Source organism: Antechinus flavipes, chromosome 2 (assembly GCF_016432865.1).
Source record: "Antechinus flavipes isolate AdamAnt ecotype Samford, QLD, Australia chromosome 2, AdamAnt_v2, whole genome shotgun sequence".
NCBI classification, from domain to species: domain Eukaryota; kingdom Metazoa; phylum Chordata; class Mammalia; order Dasyuromorphia; family Dasyuridae; genus Antechinus; species Antechinus flavipes.
The window spans coordinates 378,261,045-378,287,978 of record NC_067399.1 but is presented as its reverse complement, the minus strand read 5'-3'; the positions used below and the strand labels follow the sequence as shown (position 1 = coordinate 378,287,978).

The following is a 26,934-nucleotide window of genomic DNA, read 5'->3' as shown; positions in this document are numbered from 1 at the left end:
GTCTTTCTGCATCTTGTGTACATCACCTCTTTGTCAGGAGGTAGAGAGCATGTTTCATAAGTCTTCTGGAGACATAGCTGATCACTGGACTGATCGGAGTTTTTAAATCTTTCAAAATTGTTTTTCTTTATAAGGGCAGCTCCTCTTGTATAGACTGTTGGAATTCTTTTTGTTTCATTGACAATTCATACTACACATGATTTTCTGAAATCACCTTTCCTTAATTTATAACATAATACCCTATTAACTTCTTATTCTATAATTTGTTCATTTTCCAATTAACCAAAAGAAGATCTAAGGAATTCATCCTCTCAGATTTTCTTAGAATTCCTTCCTCTGATTCCCGTTTTCTTAAACCTGTTTTGCTTGTGACTTACCTCTCTATTACCTTCCCTTTTAATGCACGACTTCCTTATACCCTATTCCTTTACCCTCATTTGTTTCCCTATTGAATTTGATGTATTTTTACATCAAATTGTGTGTTCAATTCAGTAGTTTCAGAGAGATAAGGTTCATCCTTTTGCTCACTCACCACCATCCCTTAGTACATTATTTGTAAACTCTTCTTAAGTACTCCAATTACAAGAACTGCAAGTTTCATTCTTCTCCCTTATACATCATACTTTTATACTTATATACATACTTTTTTTCTTATTTAACTCCCTCAAAACTCTTTGGAGATATTAATGTTTTGGAAGACATTTGTTTCTCTCCCCCCCAATTCCCACAATTAGAATGTTATTACTACTTCAACATATAGCTATTTTAAGTTACTCAAATCAATTTACTTGAGTTTCACTGGACTCTTGGGCTTTATATTTCATAGTTCCTACTCAGCTCTGGCCTTTTTATCTCAAATCTTTTAAAGTCCTTTCTTTCATTAATGTCCCATTTCCCCTGAGAATTATATTCAGCTGTTATTGGCTATAAGCCTTCTGTTTTGCAATTTGTAATACTATATTCTAAGATCTCCTTTCTTTTATAGCAGTCTTATGTGATCCCAATAACTTATCCTTGGTACATGAACTGCTTTTCTGGATTGTTAGAGTACTTTTCTTTGGCATGGAGCTCTTCAATTTTCTTATGACATTTATAGGATATTTCCTGTAGGTTTGCTTTGAGGAGGTAGTTAGGCAAGTTCTTTCTATCTTTTCTTTGCTCTTTGGTTCTAATAGATATAGGCAATTTTAATTTCCAATTTTTTGAAATATTATATGCAAGTTGCTTTTTAAAAAATCTTGCTTCTCAAAGTAATTCAATGATTCTTATATTGTTTTGCTTTGACCACTTTTCCAAATGAATTATTTTTCAACATAGATATCTTACATTTTTTCAACATTTTGATTTTGTTCTAATATTTGTTGCTGTCTCATGTAGTCAATTGTTTGTTCAATTCTAGTTTTGGAGGAAACCATTTCTTGTAGCAATGCTTTTACAAGTTATGTATTCTCCTAATTCTTTCTTCTGGGTTTTTATTGAATTAGCTTTTCCTTCGATTCTTCTAGAGATCCATGTAATATTCATGGAAAAGCAATTTCTTCCTTTGAGTCTTCCCTTGAGAACAGCAATTATTATGAAGTTACTGGCTCCTTTTTTGAAATCTCTGGATTTGCAACAATTTTTTATACTGGTGGGCATTTTCTTTGATTTACTCATCTCTTTAACCTTGTTCCTGAATAGAAGATTTGTACCATGGACAAGATTTACACTTTGCTCCCATTTTTTTGAACAGGGTATTATTTATCCCTGCTTGGTCTTGCCCCAGATTCCATGCTGACCAATCTCTTGGGGTTCAGCACTCTTTTCCCCTTTTTTGAAGTTTAAAATACAAATCCTCATGGCCTTTTCTGGTATCTCAGGAAAGGGTATTAAGTTACCTGAGTCCCCAAACTAGGACTGTCCTTGTCTGATGATGCAATCCATGGCTTTCAAGATCCCCACCCTTGTACTATTTTAGGGGAACCTTCGACACTTGCTGGCTCCATTCACTGAATCATGCAGGCTACACATATCCAGTTTTTGATTACATTAAGTAGCAGCCTTCAACTGCTAATGGCTCTGCAGGTGGGGACTCCCTTTCTAATTACTTGTGGATTTCTGACAAACTTGTTCTGTAGTGCTGGATTGAATGATGTCACTCATTATAATTTCTCATTGGATCTCAAAAATTTTTAGGTCTGGGACAAACTTTAGGATTTTGATAGAACAGGTAAGGATATGTAATTGTTATTACTATATAGCAGTTGTCCTTCCACTTTCACATATATGTCACAACCCTGGTCTACAGTTTTATATCTCTAGGTGCGCAGGTCCACAACTAGTTAAAACTATGATTCAGAACAATTTAGTTGGGTGAAAGGGTGATGGGCACTAAGAACTGCCATTTAAATTGTTATCGTTTTTGCCCTTCGTTCTCTGATGCCATGAATCATAGCATCAGAGAAGTGATGTCATGACATGCAAATGAAGTGAATTTAAGTGAGGGAGGGCTGTGCAAGATCATCTGCCTCACTTTTCCCTAGAGAACCATCTGGTTTCAGTGTCAAGATATAGATCAAGATGACTGGAGATAAATAGCAAATTCTAGGACCACCCTTGAGCTAAACAGGGGCAAGGAGGAAAGAAGCCAAGGAAAAGAAAATCATATGGAGTGGAAGCTATTATTCTACCATGTCACTCTGAAATATAAAGACAAGACTTTTTAAGGATATTTTGCTGCACAGAAAATAAAATTCCAATAGGATGGGATTCAACAGGGCTTAATAGAGACTAAAGCTATAATTTGACATATTAAAAACTGTTGGGAACCGATATTCCCTCCACAAATGCAAGTTGGCACCTTTTCTGAAATTTCTAAACTTAGAAAATTACCTAGAAGGAAAGTGGAATCAAGATGGAAGAATGGGAGTGAGCACTTTTATTCGGCTCACCCAATTCAATCCTCCACAATAATTGAGAAAACTGCCAGACTGAATTCTGAAAGGGAAGGTAAAGAAAAATCATTTTACCCAGCCCAGGGCAATGCAGAAAGATAGAGGAGTCTGGAATGACTGAGCCAGGGATTGTCCAGGAACACAGAACAGCAGAAATAGAAAGCACTTTGCTTAGGAATGTTAAGGGGGCTGAGACTGAACACCAGGGCTGGAAACCCTGTTGCAGAAAAAGAACCTAGAGGATCCCAGAACCAATGCAAGGAATAGGAACAGGAGCCAATTGGCAGTTCTGTTGTCCATTATCCGGGTCACAATTCCAGGACAGAAAGGAATAGTTGAAAGTAAAAGAGACTCTAGCTATGTATAATAGCTAGAAATAGGGCAAATAAGGAAGAATTCACATAATGGAAGGGATAGTAGGAAGGAAGACAAACATTTGAACATCACTCTCATCTGAAATGATTCAAGGACAGAAAAATAAACATACACACACATTTGGGACAGAAACTCCTTTTACCCAGAGGGTAAATAGAGGGAAAAGGGGTAAAGAGAAATGTCAAGGTAGAATAAGAGAAAGGGAAGTAAAATAGACTTTTGAGGAAGGGACAAGGGAAAAAAGGAGAATAAGTTTAAGAAAATAGGATAGAGAGAAATATAGTTAATAATCATAACTGTGAATGTAAACATAAATAGAATGAACTCACCAAGAGAAGGATATCAGAATGGATTAGAAACCAGAATCCAACAATATGTTGTTTACAAGAAACACACTTGAAATCTAAAGACAGACATGAGTTAAAATAAGAATCCAGAACAGAACCTGTTATGCTTGGGCTAAAGTAAAAAAGGCAGTGATAGCAATCATGATCTCAGACAAAAGCAAAAATTGACCTAATTAAAAGAAATAATCAGGGAAACTACCTCATGCTAAAAGATATCATAGACAATTAATAGCAATACTGAACATGATATATACCAAATAGTATAGCATTCAAATATTAAACCAAAGTTAAATGAGTAACAAGATTAAGTAGAGAACAAAACTATATTAGTAGGGAACTTCAATTTACCACTTTTAGACTTATATAAATCTAACCACAAAATAAACAAGACATTAAAAAGATGCATAGAATTTGAGGGAAGTTAGATATGCTAGCCCTCTGGAAGATACTGAATGAGAATAAAAAAAGGACTCTTTCTCAGATGTGCCTAACACTTTTACAAAAGTTGACCCTGTATTAAGGCATAAAAATCTCACAAGCAAATGCAAAAGTATTATATATATATTTTTCTGACCATAATGCAAACAAAAAAAAAGTTATATTCAATAAAGGACCTCTGAAGCACAGATTAACAAAAAACTGGAAACTAAATGATATAATCCTAAAGAATGAGTGGGCCAAAGACCAAATAATAAAAATAATAAATGATTTTATTAGTGATTTAGAGCATTTTAAATGGCTATATTAAAAATGCTCTAAATTACTAATAATTAGAAAAATATACATTAAAAGAATTGGAAATTGACTTATTTAGAGTCACATAGTATGTTAAATAAGGTATTTAAAGCCAAGTTTTCCAGGCAGCAAGGTCAGTCACCTATTCATTATCCTACATTGCCTCTTGGCATTCAATGCCACAATGATGTCCCCTACTATCTGACATAAGCTACTCAGCTACAGTTTGGCTAACTAGGTCTGGCTGTTTGTAAACATTCCTTGTATGCAGATAGTTTCGTTCACAAAATATTCCTTAGCTAGATTGCCCTCTCTTCCCGTTTGCCTGTTCAAATAAAACATATCTTTTAAAACCAGGCTCAAGTTTTGCATATTCTATAAAAACTCTTACCTATAATCTCCCCACTTTAAAATCCTAAAATTTAACTCTACTACTGATCTCTCCAGCTATATATTTAGTATTGCTAATGAATTCTGCTATAAACTACAGACAACACACAAAGAGCAGAGGGGCAGGAACTTGTTAAATCTTTGAAGCACTTAACTATCACCAAGAATCAAAGTAGGCATTTGGTTTGTTAAATAAAACTATTCTCTATGCTTTTCATATATTCTTGAGTGCTATCTTAATAACCAGACTTCCAAGCTTTTCATAAGGCAATGATCTGGTGCCGAAACTTTTTTCTTTCTAGATCTTCCAAGACTTAATTAGTGGACCAACATACCATCTCCAGCATTTGTCATTTTTAATCCCCATCTTATTTCCAACTCATCTTAGTTAATCTGATAGGAGTGAGATTTACCTCAAAATTGTTTTAAAGTACATTTCTCTTATTATTAATGTTTTGGAACATTTTTTCATGTGACTAGTGGTATCTTTGATTTCTTCCTCATTCATATCTGACCATTTATCAATTGGAGCTATGCTAGTGCCTAGTATAGTATTCTGAATAAGAGGTGAATGGAGTCAGGATAGAAGGCTAGGACTGGAGGTAGAAGACTGGGTTCAAATCTATCCTCAGATACTTAGCAGCTGTATGAACTTGAACAAAACACAACCACTGTTTGCCTTAGTTTTCTCAACTGTAAAAAGGGAGATATTAATAAAACCTATCTCCCAGTGTTGTTGAGGAGGAACATGATCAGGAGAATGATGGCTTGTTGGAAAATGGAATAAAAAATGAAGATAATACAGAGCCTGGAGGTGCCGAATCTGCTGAGAACCTTGAGAGAATGGATCCGAACCAAGAGACAAGTGAAAATACAGATGGTGAAAACGAAATGAAAAGGGAGGATATTTGTAAAGCACATAGAACAATGCTTAGAAAACAGTAGGTATTACATAAATATTAAGAATTATTATCATTGTCATTAGGATATTCAATAAGTGTTTGCTGAATATTTTTGAAAACAGTCATTGTAGTCAAGGTCCTAGAAGAAATACTATTCGATTCACATACTAAATTAATTTTACTTGAAAAGACTAGGCACACAAAAACCCAATTTATGTGTTATTAAGCTTCCCAAGGCAGTTGAAAACCAACCAAATTAGGATAATTTAGTCTGCAATTCAAATAACTCCAACCTAACCTAAACAAGTTATTGATGTCTAATGATGGGATATGGATGAGAAGATTACAAGTTATCGCTGTTTCATAATGAAGCTTAGCCAGTGTCAATCAACCATTACAAAGGGGAGCCCAAAGAAACCTGGAAATTGCTTCAGAGGATTTCCTTGACATGGTACCGAAATATTACAGCAAGTGGTAGTGCCAGTTTAGAACATAAACTCACTGATAAAATCTTGTGAAGAAATATGATAAAAGTTTATAAGCAATATATCTCCTCATAAAAACATCAAGAAACAGTTAAAGAAAATAAAATTTGTAGATGATTTGGTGAGAGAGCTGATTGAACTAGTTCAACTCCAAAGAGAATTTAAGAATGAAATGTTGGCGGGGAGTTTGGGAGAGGAAGAAATGTGAAGAAAAATATAAAATATTTGTCAAAATTTCTCAAAATTTTTTTTCTCTATCAATGAAAGAGAAGCCACAATACTTGTGTTCTAACGTAGTAACACTGGCGCACTACATGAGGAAAGAGAAATCTCTTTAAACAATTTTAGGGTTGGGTTTTGGCAAGAGGGATTTGCCTTCTTATTATGTGGGGTTACTGAGAAGGAAAGAATTTGGAATTTAACAAAAATTTAATTTTAAAAATCACATTAAAGAAAGCTATGATGGGAAAAGCAGCTGGACCAAAAATAGGTCAATGGGAAGGTCCACTCAGAAAGTAACATAATTTAGGGATAGTAACTTAGTAACACAATGGAGGGATCAATTTTCAGGATGGAAAGGGAAGGATACTGGTACTTAGAAAAAAATCATGGAAATTGTTGCTAATAGGAAACGATGAATCAGAAGATATCTGTAGTTGCTAACCTATATGCCTGGTTACCTATCTTTGAGCAATCTTTATAACAACAGTCTACTTCAGAATAACCTTGTTGGGGATACATGGGAGTGAAAAGAAGAGTTAGGTTTTTTTAGTTGTATTCCATAATGGATTTGGGGTGTCTGGTCACGTGGTTGACTGAAGGGTAGAGATTAAAAAAGATCTCATTGTGCTTGTTTGCTGACTAAAGAAGGACAATTGATTCACTGGAACAGAATACTGCCTTAAGGATTCTCCTACAGCAGGGTGCCCTCCTATAGTGTGAAATTCTACTGGACTTATAGAACAGCATAGGTTACAATACAACAGAGATGACTTGGTTTGACAACCAATTACTCTGAAAGGAAAAACAGGGAAGTATGAGTTCATTAATATCATTTGCTATTATGATGGAGGATGTCCAGATAGAAAAGAATATTTTTTATTTTATATTTATCTAGAGATAAAGAAGTCTTAATTATGCTCTCATTTATTGATTTTAAAAAAAGGTTCTGACTACACAAGCCCCAGAATATCAGTCTCTTAAATGAAAATAACAAAGGAAAATACAAATGAAAAAAGAATCCTGTTTTTCAGACTACTATATATAGTTGAATGGAACTTGTCTATCAGTACATAGACACACACTTTTGTGTTTGTATAAATGCATGTATGTATATTAGATAGTATATGTGGTCCAGAATTGAAAAGAAAATGATTCTCTTGGAAGAAATAAGAAATATAGTTTTGGGATACTGTTTAGTACTTGTAGTGACTACAATTTCAAAAACTATATTTTTAACAGCAATATTTTTTAGTAAGAGTCAATACAAAATTACAAAATAATTGGGGGAGAAGGGAAAAAAACTATCCTCATAATCAAAAAACTTAACTTTAAGACTTATCTTTGATGTATAGCACTTCTGTGACATGGGAAATTTATCTTTCTTTGCTATTTAATAAGTATTTAATATACTTACCACATTGATAGAACACAGTAAATTATAGCAAAATACTATTTGATGAATTAATACTAACAGTTAATTATTGGTGAATTAAAACTCAAGGTGTCCCAAAAGTTTTAGATCAGTTTTAAGCTTTAAAAGTTTTTTAAACTATTTTTTAAAAATTTGAAGCTTTAAACTACACTAAGTCTTTTGGGACATCCTTAATTTCCCAATTTTTTGGCAATAGAAACCAATAACAATTACATTGTCCTTGCCTGTAGGACCCAAAACATGATAAATAGCTTTGAGATATTTACTTATACTATATCCATTTAAAATATAAGGCAGATGATGGAACTTGGATAAACAAATAGCAACATCTTAATATGCAGTAACGATGGATGGGGTATCATCTAACAGAAAAACAGTAACTTTTGACTAATCTAATGATTCCTTTATAGAATCCACATTAGTAGAAAGCAAGTAAGTCATAAAGAAAATGAACATTTAAAGCCCTATAAAGAAAGATAAAAACTTTTGGAGAAAGTGGTTTCCTTTTTAAGAATACTGCATTTGCTCTTAGAAGTACATTGTAGTTGCATATTATTTTTTTTTAAATCAAAATAAAAAGGATGTGCTTTGGTATTTTTCCTTTCCCCCTCCCCTGCCCCCAACATGTTACTTTCAATTAAAAACAACGCAAATAAACACTTTTAATTACATTTATTTGGTGACTTATCCGGGAAACCCTAACTCAAACAGAGCATCTGTTTTTCAGTGTAGTCCTACATTTACCCAATTTTACAGGTGGTTTAGCTATAGAATGGGGTAGTACCATGTTTTATTCTTGGGCAACCCAGCTATCAAATTCATTTGAAAAGATTGTGGAAAAGCTACTAAAATCCTTTGTAAAAAAAAAGAGAGAAGAAAATTTTCACCCAGTTTACAAGGGTAAAGTACTAAAGTTGTTCATTTGGGCACCATTAAATTTTGTATTAAATATATAAATTATATAAATGATGAGTTAAGGCAAATCAAATAGTTTCTAAATTTAAGCTGAGTGAATATATTATACTATATACCAAAAAGATATGTCAACGACCAATGGTATTAAGTAAGAAAGAATTTCTTTCTAGATACGTCTGAATCCTCAGGATTGAACAAAAGTAAAAAATTGAACACAACTGAACAAAAACAGGATTGGAAAAAAAAATCTTATTTTTCACAGACACACAAAAAATCTATTTTGAGTATAACAGCAAGTCAAATTATATTTTTATTTGTGAAAAGAAGCTTTTTGAGGGCAGGAACCTTGTTTTTACTTTGCCTCTGTTTCCAATATACTGTCTTACAAAAAGTAAGTGTTCCATCCAGCCATTCTGGAGAGCAATTTGGAACTAGGCTCAAAAAGTTATCAAACTGTGCATACCCTTTGATCCAGCAGTGTTTCTACTGGGCTTATACCCCAAAGAGATACTAAAGGAAAGGGACCTGTATGTGCCAAAATGTTTGTGGCAGCCCTGTTTGTAGTGGCTAGAAGCTGGAAAATGAAAGGATGTCCATCAATTGGAGAATGGTTGAGTAAATTGTGGTATATGCATGTTATGGAATATTATTGTTCTGTAAGGAATGACAAGCAGGATGAATACAGAGAGGACTGGCGAGACTTACATGAACTGATGCTGAGTGAAATGAGCAGAACCAGGAGATCATTCTATACCTCAACAACGATACTGTTTGAGGATGTATTCTGATGGAAGTGGATCTCTTCGATAAAGAGAGCATTAATTGATCAAAGATGGACAGAAGCAGCTACACCCAGAGAAAGAATACTGGGAAATGAAATAAACTGCTTGCATTTTTGTTTTTCTTCCCGGGTTATTTATACCTTCTGAATTCAATTCTCCCTGTGCAACAAGAAAACTGTTTGGTTCTGCACACATATGTTGTATCTAGGATATACTGCAACCCATTCAACATGTAAAGGACTGCTTGCCATCTGGGGGAAGGGGTGGAGGGAGGGAGGGGAAAAATCAAAACAGAAGTGAATGCAAGGGATAATGCTGTAAAAAATTACCCTGGCATGCGTTCTATCAATAAAAAGTTATTAAAAAAAAAAAAAAGTAAGTGTTCAACAAATGCTTTAAAAAACAAACTTGAATTGAGATAAACGCCATATAGCTAACCTTGGTTTATGCAACAAAAAAGTTTTTCTTTTTAATTAATATTTTTTGATATGCTTATATATATAATGTCTAATCTTCAATTCTACTAGAGTAAAGAAAGATATTATAAGGACAGGTACCCAGTCATATCTAATTTTTTTTTCTGCTACAACAAAAGGAACTTTATTTAAAAATAATTTTTTGACAGCATGGGAGTATGCCAGGAAAAACTCTTTAGCTCACTATAAATGGGAATAAAAAATAATTAATAAATAACATGAGCATAACAGACCTTTAACATTAACTTTGCATTGGCAAACAATGAACTTAACACAAAATGAATCTTAAAGCTCTGTTACTATTCCCTGAAAGAATATTTACATTCTGTTTCTTTTCATATCTAGTTTTTTAAATCATCCTTAATTAGCATAATGCATTCCATATATAAGATTCCCTCTCTTTTTTTAAATTATAGCTTTTTATTTACAAGATATATGTATGGGTAATTTTTCAGCATTGACAGTTGCAAAATCTTTTGTCCCAATTTTCCCCCTCCTTCTCTCCCTCCTCTCCCCCAGATGGCAGGTAGACCAATATATGTTAAATGTTAAAGTATATGTTCAATACAATATATGTATACATGTCCATACAGTTATTTTGCTGCACAAAAAGAATCGGACTTTGAAATCGTATACAATTAACCTGTGAAGGAAATAAAAAATGCAGGCAGACAAAAATAGAGGGATTGGGAATTCTGTGTAGTGGTTCATACTCATTTCCCAGAGTTCTTTCACTGGGTGTAGCTGATTCAATTCATTATTGCTCTATTGGAACCTATTTGGTTCATCTCATTGTTGAAGAGGGCCACGTCCATCAGAATTGATCATCATATAGTATTGTGCTAGAACCTATAATGATCTCTTGGTCCTGCTCATTTCACTCAGCATCAGTTCATGTAAGTCTCTCCAGGCCTGAAATCATATAGTCTTGTTGTTGAAGTCATATATCAGATTCTTAATAAATGACTACAGAATATGTAATGGTTTTAATCTTACAATTTCTCATTAAGTAGTCTATATTCTTTAAAGAAATTCTCCAAAATACTAAACAAACTCATTTAAAAGGAAACTTGCAGAATGTTTATGGCAGGCCTCTTTGTAGTGGCCAGAAACTGGAAACTGAGTGGATGCCCATCAATTGGAGAATGGCTGAATAAATTGTGGTATATGAATGTTATGGAATATTATTGTTCTGTAAGAAATGACCAACAAGATGATTTCAGAAAGGTCTGGAGAGACTTACATGAACTGATGCTGAGTGAAATGAGCAGGACCAAGAGATCATTATAGGTTCTAGCACAATACTATATGATGATCAATTCTGATGGATGTGGCCCTCTTCAACAATGACATGAACCAAATAGGTTCCAATAGAGCAATAATGAATTGAGCCAGCTACACCCAGTGAAAGAACTCTGGGAAATGAGTATGAACCACTACACAGAATTCCCAATCCCTCTATTTTTGTCCTCCTGCATTTTTTATTTCCTTCACAGGTTAACTGCACGCTATTTCAAAGTCCGATTCTTTTTGTACAGCAAAATAACTGTATGGATACATATATACATATATTGTATTTAATATATATTTTAACATATTTAACACATATTGGTCAACCTGCCATCTGGGGGAGGGGGTGGAGGTAAGGAGGGGAAAAATTGGAACAAAACGTTTTGCAACTGTCAATGTTGAAAAATTACTCATGCATATATCTTGTTAATAAAAAGCTATAATATTTTTTTTTTAAAAAAAAGGGAAACTTGCAGACTTTTATTTTTGGTAAAACAAAAAAATCATCTGATTACTTCCTGATTTAAGTGCTTCTAAAATTGAATTTCCTTAAGCCTGAGGGCACACCTACCTATATTCTTTCTGCCAAAAAGTAATCCTCAAAGCATACATTTCACCAAAGAAATGTTCAATATAATAATACATTTTGGAGAGTATGTAGTTCAATTTTCCGTCCCCCCCAAATCAAGAATTTGTCTCATCAGTAACTTTGACATAGGGTCATCCCAAGTGACAGATAACATAAAACAGCTCTAAACATAAAACAGTTCTAATTAAAAAGTCAGAGGACTACAAGATTCACAGTTTGAAAAGACCTTAGATACTCTTTTCACACAATGAAACTAACTAAAACCCAGAAAGGGGAAGTAATTTGCCCATACTCCACAGATATTAGGGGGAAAAAATGCTCCAAATTCAGTATTCTTTCCATTGAATTGTCCTTCTCTAAGACATAATGCTATTACCAAACAGGCTTCAGGAAACAAGAAATTGCTTTCAAGATTTAAAAAATTTTCTTATTGGATACAAAACTCTGGTTCAATTAAACATTGCTTAACAACTTCTTCAAAGAAGACTGAAAACCCACATTGTGGTTGGTCCCAATGTTAGAAAAAGTCTTATTGTCTAAAGACTAATGTTCCATGAAATATATGTTCCCAAACTATTTTTTTGGTCCTTGTAGTATACAGAGTAAAGCTACAAAGCAATTCATTTTATTTAAATAGTTGGAGAAGAGCAGTAAAGCATTGATAATCCTATTGTATTGATAAGACTCTTTGATCAGAGCAAGGAACTGAGGACAAATGGAAGAAAAAAAATCTCTCTATAAATATGTTTAACCCTAAAATATAGTAATTGAATGATCTCTACTAGACCTATCCCATACATTCTAATCTACTATACACAGAACCAGATTTTGTATATCTGTATGTCTATTGATCTAAAATAGCTCATCTACAACATTTTGGTCAGTCATTGCTAATCTGGTCTCTAGTAATTTGAGCTTAAAAACTGGACAGATGTACTTCAGAAGGATTGTGGGGATTTCAGCAAATTATAAAAGAAGACATAGTCCTATTTATGCAGCTTTGAGTTAAGGATTAGAATTTCCAGGTTTTCATACCAATAATATATGTCTCTTAATTAATCAAGGTGTAATGAGGTAGCTCACTTGGGTATTCATAATGCATATATAAAATAATCTATTGATATTGTTATTTAGTTGTTTTTCAGTCATGTCTGATTCTTCATGGCCTCATTTGGGGTATTCCCACAAAGATACTGGAGTAGTTTGCACTTTCTTCTCCAGGTCATTGACAGATGAGGAAACTTGGACAAAGAGGCTTAAACTTGTCTAGAGTCACCCAGCTAATAAGTGTCTGAAGCTAGATTTGAAGTGAGGAAAATGGTATCTTCTAAACTCCAGGGTCAGCACTCTATCCACTGTTCCATCTAACTGCCCCCTAGTTATCTATCATCAAATAAGAAAATGTTTTAAGTAACAAACTTCATTAAACTGTTCTAATCAATGAGAGAAAGTGGAGGATTTGTCTATTTTGATCATATTGTTCTTTTCCTGTCTTCTAAGAGGAAAGACCTCTAAGAAAGTCTCTACATTAAAGAACCTCTCTATATTAAATACATTTTAAGAGATGATACAATGTTCCAACAATACATTCATTCCTAATACATAATAACATGCATTGTATCTATATTGACATTAGCAATGGATCTCAAGTCAGGTAGAAAATAAGCAAATCAATGACATATTCCCACACTCCTATGTGAACTTGCTACATCATCTAGGACAAAGTAACACTCTCTAAATCTTAATTAAAACAAGCTTTACTTCCATGAGTTAGAGATACATTAAAAGAAACCAAGATAGACTACACAGCAGACAGAAGTAAAATGAGTCGTTTGTTATTTGCTCTCTACTCCTGTTATGTGGCAAAGAAAAAGCATTAAGCATCTGAATGGAGTGTCTATCTCTAGTCCTGCTATTTGTGTTCTATCTCTTCTAGGTACTAGCATTAAGTGATCTGTGAAGAAGCAGAGCTGAATTAAACCTCTATGCAAAAACATTCAGTAAGCTAAAATATCCCTTGCTGTACCTTGTACCCATTGATCCTAATTTCCCATTACAATGCAATCTTCCCCTGAAAAAAGGGATTATTTCCTTTTTTTATTTGTATACTCAGCTCCTAATATACTGTCTGGCACATAGTAGGTTCTTGATGCATAATGACATGTTCTTCTCCCTTACTTCAGTTCAAACAACCCGGATTCTTTCAATTAATTCTTATAACTATGTTTCAAAATATCAATGTTCCCTTAAAAAGAGTGATTTCCAGAAAAGGCTTGATTAAGGGCATTATTATACTTCCTTCTGGATATTATATTTCTATAAATTCAGTCAAAGTTCACATTACCTTTTTTACTGAACTCACAGATAATAATCTCCTAATTTTTTTCAAATTCAGGTCTCCTCCTCATACCTGTATAATTGGGTTATTTTGAACTTAAAGGAGAGATTTAACATTTGCATCTTAACAAGCCTATCTTTTTAGCCATTAGCTTCAAACCCTCATTTTCTTATACAATATATTTGTTATTCCTCTGTCATCCACAAAGTTAGTAAAATGTATCTTCTAAGTCATCAAACTTGCTGATGAACACAATGAAACAAGGTTAAATGGGCTAAGTATGTTGACAATATATTGATCAAGACACTTTGGCTGCAGTTATTCAATTATCTAGGAATCCAACTAACCAAAGTTATATACATCCCATCATACTGAGGACATAAACAGGCTTGTGACAGTCAACACTTATCACATATTCTATTGCTGCTATACTGATGAATATTCAACTGTTCAGGCCAATGGGAAAATCTCATCCAATCACTTCTTCCCCTGGATTGGCTTCACAGAGCTCACACAGGTGAAGAGCTGACAATACTCTAAAAAGGTTACCAGGATTTAGAAATAGGATATGGCCCACGTAAATGAAAAGATAAAGAGGCAATGTTTAAAAAGTCAAAATGAAAGTTACCATGGCCTTTAAAAGAAGCATTCTCAAGTTTATTCTCTATGCTGTAATGCCTGACATAAAAGAAATGGGGTAAAATCTCTATCCTGAAAGTGTTTGATCTTAAAAAGAAATGGGCTTATCATGTAGCAGTGTGGAGAGATATAGAAACCTGAGTACTACATTGATATATACAAACTGCAAAGTTTGAGACCTTAAATAAATAACTAACACATACAAAAACTGAATTTTCAGTTTCATCTCAGAATTTATAGCTTGTTTCATTTTGTTCCCCCCAAAATTAAGAAGTTAAACCTTGGAATCAGCTAAAATTATTCCTTCAAATAGTTTATGATGTCACTACTCTGTTAAGGCTTCAATTTCACTTTTGCAATAGCTCTCTCATATAACCCCCTCTTCTTTGCTGTTGAAGTTGTCACTCTAATAATAGGTGCTCATTACCTCACTAATACAATAAACTGCTGGTGGCTCTACCTACCCTAAGTCTTCCCAAACTCAAAGCTATTCTCCATTTGGCTGCCAATGTGATTTTTCTAAAGTGCAGGTCTAAGTATGTCACTCCCATACACAATATTCAACTCCAGTGGCTTTCTATCATTTTCATATTAAATATAAAATTCTATTTGGCTTTAAAAACCTTAGCACCTCATCACCTTTCCAGTCTTCTTAAATTTTATTCTCAACAATATATATACTCTTTTTGATTCAGTGACACTGGACTTCTTGTTCCAAGAAGATACTTCATCTCTCAGATTCTGTCATATTCTCTGACTGTCCCCACATACTTACTTAGAATGTTCCCTCTCCTCATTTCTATCTCTTGGCTACCTTTATGTTCCAACTAAAAGTTTATCTTCTACAGGAAACTTTTTCCAATTTCTCTTCATTCCAGTTCTTTTCTTCTGCAAATTATTTTCTATTTATCCAACAAAGCTTCTCTGTACATATTTGTTTGCTTGTGGTTTCCCCCATTAGACTGTTCCTTGAAGAAAAGAATTGTCTTTTGCCTTTGCATCCCCAGAACTTAACAGAGTGCCTGGCACATATAAGACATTTAATAAATGCTTCCTGAGTTTATAGTGAGAATATATTTTAAGATAACATTCCTATAGTTTTTAGTTGTTAAGTGGTTCCAATGGATAGATACTAAGATTATTAATTAATGCTGAATCAAAGAACTATTTTAACAGCTATTTTAAAGACTAAAATTTCAAATATCAGTGATTAGATAGGCAGGAAAAAAAGTCTAATAAAGAAGTGTTCTTTCTTCAGTCTTAGTGAATTTTCTAAAGCAGGGGAAACAGATAACTCTCCCAGATTTTCTATTTCCTTACGCTGGTTTTGGTAAATTTTCCTTCTATTTCTTTACTTTTTGAATTGGCACCTCTACCACGATAGATAGATAAGATTTCACAGTCCATAGAATGCTAAGCTTGGAAACAGAAAAACCTGAGTTTTAAATCCTGTCTCAGACACTTGGTAAGTAATGGGACAGGTCATTTAGTCTCCAAATTCTGAATTTCATCTTCTGCACAATGGGGATAACAGCACTTCTGTCTCAGGGTTACCAACATTATGTGAATTTAACAAATAAGACGCTAAATAAATGAAATTATTATTGTTGCTATTACAATTATTATGTCTTCTTTTCATCCTAGACTAGTGATTCTTAAGCAGGATCTGGGAACTCTTAGGGATCTCTGAAACCCTCTCAGGGGTCCAAAAAGTCAAAAGTTTTTCATAATACCACCAAAAGATTTTAATGCCTAATATAGTAAATACTGATAAGAGGTATGCTGCATCCAGATTGTACTAGCTGTGCTAACTGTTATATTTTCAGTAATAGTAATTAACCTTAGAAATAGATAAATGACCTATTTGTTGTTTTGCTGACAGTCTAGACATAAAAATGTGCGGAAATAAATATTAATAAAATAGATTAAACTTAAGGATGTTATGTATACTCCCTTTTCTCCCCTTTCCCCCTCCCCAGAGCCAGTTGTTAAATATTTATCTAGGTATAGCCCACATAAACAAAATCTCTTTGGGCAGGGGGTTAGTGAAGTCCTCAACAACTTTTATGAGCCTAAAGCACTCTTGAAACTGAAAATATTAAGAACCACTGATTTGGACCAGATAATCATTAAAGAAATCACAAGTGTGGACAAAAAGGAATAAACTTACATTTACATAATGCTTTGAACTTTACAAAGCATTTTCCCCAGAACAATCCTGTGACATAAAAGGATCATTCCAATCCATCCAAGGATCACATGAATTTTAATGAGGAAACTGGAGCTAAGAAAAGTTTACCCATAGTCACAATAGTTAAATGTTATAGCCACATGTCACCAAATCTAAGGTCAAGCCTCTTTCTACTATACCAAATTTCTAAAACAAAGTTTTTTCCATCAAATGGAAATACAATCTGATTAACCAAATATCCGTTAGTGTGGAATACTGGGAGGTATTTAGTAGAAGACATTTAGCTTTAAATATAATGAGGTCTTTTCATTTAAGCAGTCAATTCTCCTCCTTCCCCAAAAAACTTTAGGGAAAAAGGACAAAAACAATATCCTAGTCACTTTGAATTTGGATTATAATTACATATTAAGAAAAATACTTTTTCTATTAAAATTAGTTGTTTTTCTAAGTTTTGTTGTATTTTTGGTTGGTTTTTGTAGCTTTATATCAATGAAAAATACAGAAACATGTAGAAAACCAGTTCACAAAGATCCCTTGAGATTATAAACTATAGATCTCTGTACTTTGTAGAAAATAAATGTTTTTTGAATTGCAATTTTGAATTTTGAAAAGCAAGGATCATTGTTCTAAAATTATGAATAAGTCAGTAAAAACTCATTGTAGAAACAAGAAGGTAACAATGTGAAAAAAGCAGAGCCCCCCAAAAAATACCAATTTATTTTTTCTGTATTGGACCAAGTACAAAGGGAAGATTAACAGATCTTCAAAATCTATTTATTATGAAAACAAAATTGTAGCTAATCTTTTTACTAAGGAAAAAAAAAACAGAGAAATATTAAAAAGTGACAGGGAAAGAGAAGGAACATGTGATTTCAACTGGTATAGAGGAGGAAATTCCCATTACCAAAGCAGGTAACATCTTATTGTCAACTTAAAGTCACCCAGAGAATAGACCAAGTTACTTGCCCAGGGCTACACATATAGTTGATGAACTTAAACTTAAGGCTCCTAAGATCAGAGGTTAGTTCTCTAATCAGTACATCCACCCTTGCTTCTCAAGCAATGAATACTTATGAAAATGTATATTCACTAGCACTTAATAAGTGTTGAATACTTCCTGACTGATACACATATTGATTCTCTCTTGAAATCGTGCAGCCTCACTTGAAAAATAACTAGTCAAAGAAAAGTTTATCCATGGAATTAAAATACAAGATTTGCTTGTAGTTCTAGCCTAACTGTGCATCTAAAGTAGTTATTTTACTAGAAAAAAACCATCAAATTTCATTTCAAAAATGAAAAAAAGCTAAAGTGCAATATACCTGTATAAAAATTAGTAAAATTATTTAAGATTCTATATGAGGATGAATATGCTCAAATTTAAGTAGTTAATAAAAGCTGGCATGATAAACTACAGTGTGGCACAGGAGGTAAAGAACATGATTTAGTTAGAAAGAGCTAGTTTCAGGTCCAGCCTCAGACATATACTAGCAATTTGACCCTTAACCTCTGTTACTTTCAAATCAGATCACAGTTCTAGAGCTAGAAGGGAACTTAGAAGTTGTCTAATCCTTCTCCTCAAGGAAGTTCTGTCTGACTATAAATTTCAAAGCACTTTTCAACCTACATTGGTGGAAATTTTCTCAAAGGGAGTTCCGTATACCAAGAAAAATCACAGGTGTAGGCTTAAAAGGATAAAAGAATTTTTTGCTTTAAACTTCCTCCTACCACCCCACAGACACAGACTTTTCAGAGTATGTAAAGCTAACCCAGTCAGTTTTTGAAATTGAAAAGCTTTCTATTAAAAGATAGTATGGCAAACACTTGGGGGGTGGGGGGGAAGAAGGGGAAGGGAGATTCATAAAACCTAGACATCAGAGAATATTCTCCAGGTTCCTCCCAGAATACAGGCCATCACCAGACCCCATTTTCACTGGCTATTCCCCATGCTTCTCCTGGCTTCCCTGGTTTTCTTCAATTTTCAGCTAAAGTCTTACCCTCTACAGAAAACCTTTCCCAGTCCTCAGCAATCTTTGAGCCTTCCCTCTGAGATTATATCCAATGTTTTTCTTTATGTTTCTTTTTTGGACAAAGTTATTTGCATATTGACTTCTCCATTAGACTGTGAGCTCTCTGAAGACAAGGCCTGCCTATCACCTTTTTTTGTACTCTCAAGGCCTGGCACATAATAGGCACTAAATACATGCTTCCCCTGGCATTGTCATATGAAAATCCTACCTTATAAAAAAGAATTCAAAGAAATTCTGAGATAAGAAGTAAATCACAGATATTTATTCATACTTAGCAAAGACTGAGCAAAATGGTAGTATTTGTTGTTAAGAAGTTGGTCATAATTCTAAAATAGCCTAAATGTTACTTGACAATAAAAAGGTGTGGAAAAACTAATGCTAAAAGGATAGATGCTAACATCTTATTAACTGAAGATAGCAACTATTCATGTCACTTTATATTCCCTTCTCCCCTATATCAGAAATTTCTACTCTACCAATAAAAGATAAGTATAATAGGATTTTTGAAAAAGAAAAAGTATAGTAAATAATTTTCTTCTTCCAGTTTAGATTCCCATCTCAGGATAGAACTGGATTTACAATTTTAAATTGGGATAAAAAAGGGAAATGCAGTAGGAAAAAAAAAAAAAACTAAGGGGAAAAGGAAAGCACTACAGAAGGAATAACACTGAAAATTTTATGTTAATGAATTATATAAGTTGGGTAGTTCTCCGGGAAAAAAAAAAATGCTTAGAAAACTACTGTTCTAATTCAAACTTCTTTACAAAAAAAAAAAGGAATTCAGAAAAATGGAGTACTTCACCAGACTAGTACTAATTTGAAGTACTTAACTATTACCTATTCCCACATACAGCTACAACTAGACATGCTATAGATCCAAGAAATGAATAAGATAAAAGGTGGTTTAATGGAATATGGAAAACATTAAGAAGCTTTTAACAACTTCAACTTTCTCAAAATAAAAATAACTTTTTATACACCAACACTTGTTTTATACACCAAAGGTCAACACAAAGCATAAGAGGATATCAATAACCTGCCACATAGTTCTAATGAAAGTTTACACATAAGAAGCAGCATAAAAAATATCAACTAAAGTATAATTATAATAAAAAAAGAAGCTAGTTAATCATACATTGATAGTAAGAGATAACAGGTGGGAAGCTATTATTGGTATCCATATATTGTCAAAGTACCAGAGATGGCCCCTGCAAGCTAGTAGATCCCCCTCATGGAGCATATACAAGAACACACAGACCAAAGTTACACAAAATGAGATGGTGTAAATGAATTGCAATCTGTACCACTGGAGGGAGTATCCATATCAATGAAATATTTCAAATACCATGGGTAAAGTACCGAGAACTGACTTATTTTGCTTCTCAAATGTTAAAATTGTCATTTCTAATCAAAAGTTTTGGGAAAACATGGATATAGATTTCTCTTTTGAAAAGTAAACCCTTAGAGGAAGACTTTATTTAAAAATAGAAAGAATATAAAGGGTATCACTAAATGTGCTTTTATTTAAAAACAAAATAACCATAACCACTAAGAGAAGGGATAATGAAGTTCTTCCACTAAAATCATTCACTTTGCATTGAGCTTCTAGATCACATTCAGAAATTTATTAAAGATAATTATAAAATAAAAAATATTCACATATCTTACTATGGTATTTCCTGATTAAAAGTGTAAAGGACAGGGAAATGAAACTCAAAATTGCTACTCTTTTCTACCAAGTTCTAAATTTGAGGAAGCAGACACCACTGAATGAAGTAGTATGTGAAGAAGGTAGGATATAGAATCACAGATTTAGAGCTGAAAGGGATCTTGGAGATCACAGTACAGATCCCACTAATTTTATTGATGAGAACAGAAGTCTATGCCCAGGGTCACACAACTAAGTCAAAGGTAAACTCAGACTGTAATCAAGTAAATTATTGCCCTCCCCAGTAACTATATGTGTATGGATTAAGAAGATTTTTTTATCTATGAACAAATAGGACCTATTTCCTATAGCTGAAAATTTTTAGTGGGGAAAAAAGGAGAATATTTCCCTAAGAAGCCTATTCAGGGTACTAGGAACTAGTAGATGAGAAAATGCTATTTCTTTCCTTTCCTATGAAAGAGTTGCTATTGAAAGAAAGGAAGGAAACAGTGCTACTTCCACTGTAATAAAATGAGAAATGGGGAGGGGAAGGGGGGAAGAGAGAGTGATGTTGAGGGAGCATGAAATCTACCGTTAGGCCTTGGATTTTATTTTCAGGAGTAGCTAAAGACCGACCAGTAGAAGAAAGGAAATAAGTTTGCTTTACCTGAAATGTGGAATTTTGACACGAAAAAGTCCCAAAGGAGGGAGGAGAGATACACACATAGGAACCCAAGAAAAAATTGGGAAGAAAAAACTGAGACACACGCAGTGACACAAGCAGTGACCTAAAAGGAAGGGACACAAGACAGACAGTGACAGAACACACAATGACACAGACAGGAAATAGACAGGCCCACAGAGTGGATCTTGGGGGAAGGGGGAAAGAAAGAGGAGAAATACAACCCGATAGGGTTAAGGGGGAATAGAAATCCACAGGTTGAGAGAGCGACAAATGGGGTGGGAGGGGGGTAAGACAGGAAGGGAGAGACAAAACTGGAAGGTAAAAGGGACAGACAGACGTGGTGAGAAGGGGTGGAGACAGACATTTTGGGGGGGGGGAGTAGATACTGAAACGGGAGTGGAGGTGGAGAGGAGACAGGCGGACACTGTGATGGGGGTGTGTGGGTAGATGGATTGGGTAACTTGGGGGGGGGGCATCACGGATTGCCGCGAGGAGGGGGTAAAGTGAAGGGGGGGGGGGGGAGGAGGCGGAACAGAGAGAGAAAATAGCCCGACAAGGTGACGGAGTAAAAGACCAGCACACGCCGTGACGTGGAGATAGACACATGGTGACACAGAGGTGGGGGGACAGCCACAGCACCACAGAGGAGGAAGCGCAGGGATGGGGGAACGAGGCTTTCTTCATTTTCCCCTTAATTCCCCTCCCCAGAAGCATTTGGAGCAGCGGGAGCAGAGCAGCCATTCTCCGGCCGCTTCTTCCCCAGACTCCGAGACCAGTTCCTGGGGGCAGCGCCCTCCTCGCTTCGCCCGAGAAAAGACAGGCCAGGAGAGGCAGTGGGAAGTACGGGGCCGGAGGGCAAGGTGGCGCGGGATGGACGGAATTCCGGCTCCCGGGCCGAGAGGGAGCTAGGGTTCCCTTTTCGACTCGTGGGGCGGGGGCGGCGACCAGATGCGGCCACCCCACCACTCACCTTTCGTCTTCTCTCCTTCCCCGGGCGGCAGTGGCGGCGGCAGCGGAGGCGACAGCAGCAACAGCGGTAGCAGCAGCGACGGCGGCGGCAGCAGCAGCAGCAGCGGCGGCGGCGGCGGCGGCGGCAGCAGCAGCAACAGCGGCAGCAACAGCAACAGCAGCAGCGGCGGCGGCGGCAGCGCCTCCACTTCAGTCAGCACCCCACAGTCCGCCTCAACCAACCCCGCGGACGCGGCGGCGGCCCGGGAGGCGGGGGAGGCCGGGGGCGGAGGCAGCCGTGAGAGCACCGCAGCCACACACCCAACCCCGCTCCTCCAGCCCCCCGAGAGCCCCACCCCTGACCACCACCCCCGCCGCTCATTGGTCGACGAAACTCTCCCCCCAACCCCCTCCCGCGAGTCGCGGGAGCGGCCCCAGTTGGAGCTTATTGGTCGGTTGCACCTCTCTATTCCCCCCACGCCATCCAGCTGTCACTCCAACCGTTCTCTATCCAGCCCTTTGAGCCGGTAGGCTTCTGGAGGCCCGGAAAGCCGGCTGAGTCCTCGCCAGCTCCAAAAGAGCGATTGGAGGAAGGGAACCTTTGCACTGGCCCTTTCGGCCATTTAATTGGTGAATTGCTGCGGCTAGTCACGCCCTTGACGCTCGGGGTTCCGTTAGCAGGCTAGGTTGGTCGCGAAATCATATTTTCCAACAAGGGGGCGGGACTGTTAGGCTTTTTTGCTCCTCCTCCTCTAGCACTACCAAACCCACTTAGCATCGCCCCGCCTCAAGCCTCGGCTCTTGCCTATTTAAGTCTACTTCTCCCTTCTGATTGGGTGAAAGGTATGTTCTTCGCCCTGCCCCACCACCCCAGGCTTTCCCACCTCTTCCTCAGCTTCCTCCGCTTTTCACGTTTCCCTAAAAGAGGACGCCGCGTAATGACGTCTGCTCCCTAGCACCCCGCGTCCAAGATGGCCGCCGTCAGCAATGAGAGACGTCGCTAACTAGGACTTCGTGAGGTGGCGGGTGAGTGGATCGGAAAGAACGTCGCGCGGGTCCTGGCGCCTCGCGTGCCCGGGTGTTAGGGACGGGCGGGAGGGCTTCTCCCCGGTTCAGCAACGGCAGAGCTTTAGTAACAGTTAACGGGGACGACACGGGCCCGGCCTCATCGGCGCGGCTCTGTTGGTAAAAAGAGCGGGCCTCGGGTGTGGGCTCAGGGCGCGCTGATATCTCTTGAAAAAGGGAAGGGACCAGATCGGATCTTGGTGCCCGGGGTCCCAGTGGTAGCCTTCCTGGAGATCCTCAGAGTCGGGGGCACTTTCTTTCGTTAAGTAGGCTTGGGCCACGAAGGGAGGGTGTCCTGCCGGCGGCGCGGTCTTAGGGAGAACCCAAGGCAGTCGTGTTCGGTTTTAGAGCTGGATCTAGCTACTTAATCGCCCTCCTCAAGCCTGCCCCCACCCGTGGCCGGAATCAGCGTTGAGTCCCGAGCTAGGTCCAGGGATGTGAGGACCTGAAGAAACACATCTGGGGAAGCGGTTTAAGTAAGGCTCTGTCCTGTCCTCCAACCGTCGGGCCGCTCAGTCAAGGGCGATTCTTTACAAAAGTTACCGTCGAAAGGTTTTTTCCTCCGTTTTTTGAAAAACAAAACTGTTGCTTTATATTAAGTTTTGTTTTTAATTTTTTTTGTCTACAAAAAAGTTTTTAATCTAAATGACGAAGATTTTTCAGGCATTGACCCTAAATTCTTAAATTTCTCTGGTCAGATAGCATGATGAATAATGCAGCCTTGATTTACGTTGGCCATTACAACCCATTTTCAACTAAGTCTTCTCACTTGAAATAACTTAGAGAAAAAGGTTCCTTCTCTCCCTGGCATTGTTCATTTCTTGTTTTAAAAAATACTTTGGAAAAGAGTTCCCTGCTGAACAAATCCCTGGATCTAATTCTTTCCCTCTCTGTCACAATTGGCAAGTCACTTCCCTTCTTTCGAGCTCATTTTGCCTACGTGTAAAATGAAGATGGAGTCTATAATCTCTTGTAGTTTCTTTAGTTCTAAGACTTTAATGAAGGTTTATACAATATTTTTTGGTTGAGACTCCAAACTTTTCATTAGGTATACATATATGTACTTACACACACTTTCTGTAAGAGTTTGTAGTCTATTGGGAGACACACTATGTATGTGCGTGGCTATATGTATGACACATAGGAAACTTCAGAGAAGGCAACCGGGAAGACTAGATAGTGTTTCTTGCAAGTGGAGGCATTTGAACTTAGACTTGAAGACAGGCATCCTTAAGAGGCAGAGATGAGGAGGGATTGTATTCCAGACATGAGGAAAAACCATTGAAAAGATTAAGAATAGGAGATGGATTGTTGTGTATGAATAAGTCAATGACTGGACTTTGGAAGACTAGAAAGATATGAGGAACCAGATTATGGGTAACCGTTAAATAAAAGGCGTTTATATTTGAAATAATTGCAAGCCAATAGAGTTTATTGAAGTTATGGTCAGAGCTGTGTTTTAGTAAAAATTACTTTGGCAGCTAAAAGGAGGAAGACTTATTAGAGTGGGGGAAAAGACTTGAGGTAAAGAGAACAATTAGGAAGGTATTAACAGTAGTTCAAGCGAAAGGTAATGAGATCCTGAACTAAGGTAGTGGCTATGGAAAAGGGGTCACATATGAGAGTTGTTGGATAAAAATTTTGAGATTTAACTGATTGGATATAGGGGTTGTCAGTTTATTAAATGTTTAATAAATTTAATTAAGAATTAAGTGCTTATTCTGTGGCAGACAGTACTAAGTGCTAAAGATACAAAGAAAAGCTAAAGTAATGGAGTAGCCTATATATATATATATATATATATATATATATATATATATATATATGTGTATATATATATATGCAAAACTGTACATACAGGATAATTTGGAGGTCTTCAGTAGAGGAAAAGGACTTTGTATTAAGGGGAATCAGGAAAGGTTTTTCTTAAAAGGTGGGATTTTTTAGCTAAGACCTGAAGTGAAACAGGGGGCAGAGATTATGGGAGAGAATTTCAAACATGGGAGATGGAAAGTGAAAATACCAAGAGTCTATTTTGTTTTCTTTAATAGGAGACAGTAATTGTTTTGGTTTGTTTTTTTTTTTTTTTTAATTCTGGACAGCATATGTCTTCTATTTATCATTCACTACAGTGTGATAATCATTCATATGCCTCAATTTTATTTAGTCATTCTTTAATTATTGGAATATAGTTTCCAGTATTTTGTTACTAAGAATATACTATGTGAAGTTTTCATCAATAAGATAAGCACCAAGCTAGCTCACTTGTATTACCTAGGTTTTTTGTTTGATGTTTCCTTCATTGACTTAGTCACTATTTGGCTTTTTAATCTTCACGTTTGTCATTCAAGCACAATAGTATTGTTATATTCATATACCATAATTATTTTTAGTCTTTCCCTCAATCACTGGTCAGTTTCCCAATGCTGTAATAATCATTAAATTTGTATGCCACAATTTTATTATTTCTGTATTTTGAAAATGTAGTTTATAGTAACATATATAATACTGTATATAACATTAGGCTGTCATGACACTACCTGCTGATATAAGGCAATATATTTTCTGATGATTTTGCTGGATCATGTACATCACTTCTCCTAAGTGTTCCCCAAGGTTCTGTCTCAGCCCCTCTCTTTGCTTTTCACTTTTATTTTGTCTCACTTAAAACTACATGCAAACTTTTGAGTTCAACTGGGGCATTTATATAAATAACTTCCAGAGCTACATCAGATTTCTCGATTCTCTTATCAGTGTCAGTTGAGGTGTAAAAAAAAGAGCCAATGTCATGGTGACATATACCACAAAATCCATCATCCAGATGCTTCAGTTTGCATATAACGCTGTTGTGTCAGGTTAAAAATTTATGATAGACTTCTCAGATTTTGGACCATTGGTCCACAAAGTAGGAGATTCATGTAATAATACAGATTTGAAGGGATACAATGTAGACTAGAGAAGGAAAAGAATAGTAATGAATTCGAGAAATAATTTTTAAAATATTTAAGTTAATCTGTACTTTCTTCTTCTCTCTCCTTCTCCTCACTCCTCACATTGAGCAGATCTATTAAAAAAATAAAGCCCTCAAAACGTAAGGTACAGTATGGCTTGGCAAAATACATTTCCACATTGGTCATGTCTGAAAACATATCTTTTTCTGCATATTCAGTTTATCACTTTTCTTTCAGATGGTTAGTAATGTGTTTCATCTGCATAATTTTTGGATTTATAGTTTATCATTTCATCATAGTTCTGAAGTCTTTCAAAGTTGTTTTTCATATATACATTGTTGTAGTCTTGCTCACTTCACTGTCATATTACAAAGATCTTTGCAGTTTCTTCTGAAGCCATCCTTTAATTTCTTATAACAACATATTCATCTATCATAATTTGTTTAGCCATTCTCTAATAGAAAGATACTTCCTTTCAAATTTTTGATTACCATGAAAAGAGCTGCTATAATTATTTTTGTACATGTAGATACTTTTCCTCTTAAATTTTTTTGAAATGGAGGTCT

The 26,934-nt window shown here is 36.0% G+C and overlaps 2 protein-coding genes across 3 annotated transcripts in view; one reads left to right on the top strand and one right to left on the bottom strand.

Annotated features, from left to right (window-relative positions):
* SETD3 (SET domain containing 3, actin histidine methyltransferase) overlaps positions 1-22,463 on the bottom strand; it is a 111,393-nt gene extending 88,930 nt beyond the window's left edge. Inside the window, exon 1 of the mRNA XM_051978404.1 lies at positions 22,375-22,463. The gene's annotated coding sequence lies outside the window, so the exon portion shown is untranslated. The remainder of the gene's footprint in view (positions 1-22,374) is intronic.
* A 471-nt stretch (positions 22,464-22,934) lies between these two features.
* Positions 22,935-26,934, top strand: part of CCNK (cyclin K) — a 35,408-nt gene continuing 31,408 nt past the window's right edge. Inside the window, exon 1 of one of the 2 annotated variants that reach the window (XM_051978407.1) lies at positions 22,935-23,378. The gene's annotated coding sequence lies outside the window, so the exon portion shown is untranslated. The remainder of the gene's footprint in view (positions 23,379-26,934) is intronic. The other variant, XM_051978405.1, reaches the window with a different exon arrangement.